Source organism: Monodelphis domestica, chromosome 3 (genome assembly GCF_027887165.1).
Source record: "Monodelphis domestica isolate mMonDom1 chromosome 3, mMonDom1.pri, whole genome shotgun sequence".
Lineage (NCBI taxonomy): Eukaryota > Metazoa > Chordata > Mammalia > Didelphimorphia > Didelphidae > Monodelphis > Monodelphis domestica.
Window position 1 is genome coordinate 202,881,773 of NC_077229.1, and position 3,109 is coordinate 202,884,881.

The following is a 3,109-nucleotide window of genomic DNA, read 5'->3' on the forward strand; positions in this document are numbered from 1 at the left end:
AAATCCTTCCAAATTGTTAACAATGTGATAAATTGTATTGGTAAATCTTGATCATTTAAAATATTTTAAAGGAAGCTTTTGTCTATACTGTATACACTTAGCACAGTGCCTGACACATGTGGTTAGGTGCTTAATAAATATTTATTGATTAATTGATTTCACAATAGGAAATGCAGTGGATTTATCCCTTATATCTTGATATGTTTAGAAAAGAGGAAAAAGAAAAGAAAAGAAAAAAGAAAAAGAAAACAACCTTCATCCTAATCGTATTGATTTCTTCTAGTCAGGGGGTCAAGTCTAACTGCAGTATTATGTATCCCTTTGGTGTTTGGTCTGTGGGTTTAGAGATCTGATAAGAATTACTTATCTAATTAGCCAAGCCTATAGTCACATTGCTAATGTTTCCTAGAGTATACCTCATAAAAGTCACAACTAAAGTTTACTATTCTAAGGATACAATGCATTCTCTTTATTTTAATTATAATATTTATTTTGGCAACTATGAATCTTTCCTTAATGGATTATATTTTGTGAACTGAATTGACAGCCATTATTTCCATGTAGCAGTTACTAAATAGAGGTATAATGTTGCACACTAATATATTTGATGGCATTCATAGAGTTTTGTTGACATATATTCCCTGACTTTATAGTCCAAAATAATGAAACCTCCTCTGAACCCCTTTAACATTTGTGGTCTGAAATATTCAAACTCATTCAATCAAACAGTGATTTGTATTATTTTACTGATTTATATGTATAGATCTTATCTCCTCAACTAGATTGGAAATTCCATGATATCACAATACTAGTCTTTCTTTGCACAGTAAACACATTTTTCTTTCAAAGTTTTTAGGGATTCATAGTCTCTCAGAGGCTATTACTTAAACTATGCAAAACCATTTACACATTATCATCCTGTACAACCCTTATCCATGTTCTCCCATAAATCCTCAGCAAGGTGACTAGTCCATGTGCTTGGGGCTTTCCTCTAGTTTTCTCGACATTGCATTAATATTAAATGACTGTGTGATCTGTGTATCAATTATACCTTGTTCCCATCATGTGATTAGCCTATCATTTTTTTCTGATATTCTTTTTCATGACCCTTCTGCAAAATTATTTACTGGTTATATGTTGCTGCTTTGTCATATCAACTGTATCTCTCCCTATTTTCTTTTTGATGATTTGCTTCTTAAGTTATTCAGTGAAGTATTATATTCTGTGGTTTGTACTCATATGGCATCATGCATATCATAGTTTAGACATTACATGATTTTTTTTTACTACTGGGAAAGGTAGGCAACATTCTGAACACTTCTTTATTCCATTGAGAAATCTTTATAATGGGTATTTGCTTTGTTGACAGAGACCTGTAATCTGTCTGCAGTCAAAAGCATCTTCCCATCTTCATACATCAAAACAGCCATGCTGTAGTGAATCTCTATTCATGTGGGCCAGACTGGATTAAAGATGGATAATGCATGCTGGGAATCATATTGTTTATAGCAGAGTATTCAATTCAATGGTACCATGTATAGTGACAAGTCCCCAGGGTTGGTGATCATTTCTTCAATACTATCTTCAGTGACACTGAGGTTGGGTAAGCTTGTTCCTAGAAGACTCTTTATAGAATTGGAGCCAGCTGTGATTAACAAGATTCATATTGGCATCTCTAAACAACTGTTCCACCCTGAACAGCTGATGTCTGGAAATAAAGGTGTTACTAATAATTATGCCAGGGACAATTATATAGCTGGGGAGGAAATAATTGATCTTGTATTGGAAAGTATCAGAAAAATATCAGTCCAATGCACAATACTACAGAAATTCCTGACATATCACAGCTTTGGGGGACAGCAGAGGTTCAGGTTACACCTCTCTGCTGATGCAAGAATTCCAAGCTAGAGGTTGCCATGTACCCAGTTCCACAGGTATCCAAAATTCTAGTAGAGTTCTATAACTCCACCTAACCATTCGTGCCACACTGGAACGCTTGGACTGTACCTTCATGGTTGACAATAAAGGAATGTATGATATCTAGCTCCAGAACCTGGACATCAAATGTCCCACCTAATTGCTCATTGGCCAGATTGTTTCCTTCATCACTGCCTCTCTGTACTTTGATGGTTATCTCAATGTAAACCTCATAAAGTTCTAGAACAATCTGGTGCCTTATCCCCAAATCCACTTCTGCCTTGCAACCCTCTCACCCAGTATCTCTATTGAAAAGGCCTGTCATGAGTAGCTTTTTGTAGCAGAGATCTCCATTGACTGATCTGACCTCTCAAACCAAGTGGTAAAGTGTAACTCTTGTCATTGCAAATACTTGCCTTGTTTCATGGTCTACAGAAGTGATGTGGTATCCAAGGATGTCAATTCTACAATTACCACAATCAAGACCAAGAAAACCATCCAGTTTGTAGACTGGTCTACCACTAGCTTCAAATTTGAAAGGAATTACCAATCCACAAATATGCTACCTGATGAAAACCTGGCTTAGTATAGTGGGTAATATGATACTAAGTAACACAATTACCATTTCCAAATCGTGGACCACTCTAGATCACAAGTTTTACCTCATGTACACAAAGCAGGCATCTATATACTGTTATGTGGATAAAGGCATGGATTAAGGAGAATTCTCTGAAGCGTGAGAAGATTTGGTTTCCCAATGCATAAGCATTCTGAGGAAGTAGGAGTCCATAGAAAGCAAAGTTGAAGGAGAGTAATTCTATAAGGCATCCAGCAATCAAAGCCATCTAGCCTTATCCATCTTTTGTATATTTCACTTTTCCTCTCACCCCCAAATAAAATCTTTTCCTAATTACAATAAAAAGAAGTCATTACAACATTTTAGGACTTGATGCATTCAGCAAACAGGATCACAAATTCATAGTTTTAGAGCAGGAACAGACCTAAGAAATTCTCAACTCAAATCTCATTGTTTTATAGATGAGAAATTGAGGATCATGGGGATTAAATAAGTTGTCCAAGATCACAATGAAAAATGATAGGAAGTATTTGAACTCATTTCTTCAGTCTTGAGAAACAGTGGTCTTTCTGTTGTACCAAGGAACATACAAAAGAAATTATTATGTTTGGATAA

General features: G+C 35.5%; 1 pseudogene; it reads left to right on the plus strand.

Annotated features, from left to right (window-relative positions):
- Nucleotides 1–1,428: 1,428 nt before the first annotated feature.
- LOC100618221 (tubulin alpha chain-like) lies at nt 1,429–2,077 on the plus strand (annotated as a pseudogene).
- Nucleotides 2,078–3,109: the final 1,032 nt, after the last annotated feature.